Source organism: Lasioglossum baleicum, chromosome 5 (genome assembly GCF_051020765.1).
Source record: "Lasioglossum baleicum chromosome 5, iyLasBale1, whole genome shotgun sequence".
NCBI classification, from domain to species: Eukaryota; Metazoa; Arthropoda; class Insecta; order Hymenoptera; family Halictidae; genus Lasioglossum; species Lasioglossum baleicum.
The window spans coordinates 8,941,881-8,942,343 of record NC_134933.1 but is presented as its reverse complement, the minus strand read 5'-3'; positions in this window follow the sequence as shown (position 1 = coordinate 8,942,343).

Here is a 463-nt window from a genome sequence, read left to right as displayed (position 1 = left end):
ACCTGACTTTTGTCCCCCAATTTTGCTCTCATTGGCGGATCAAACGTGTTTTACCGATCGATCGACCAATCAACGGTTTCTTCGTGCACCGATCGCATCGAATTGCGCATGCTGTCCCTTTCTCATAACGTTGCGCGGTCCCGGAGACGCTGCGAAACATTTCGGAACAGGAGGTCTTTTATCTTTGTTCCGATTGGCTGGCAATTTTCTGATCGGTCGTGCACCTAGATGTTACCTATATATATATATATATACTGATATATACATATATACTGTTACAGTTCTCATAAGTATTTATACAGAAGCGTAAAGAATGAGATACAGCGATTATTCCCCTTTCCCCTTTAGGTACACTTGGGTACACTTTAGCTTCGTGGTACATATTGCGACTTCTCAACAGACTAAAAGCAGTTTGCCCACATTCGTCATCTGGTTATAGATGTAATCTTGGAACAATGTTATC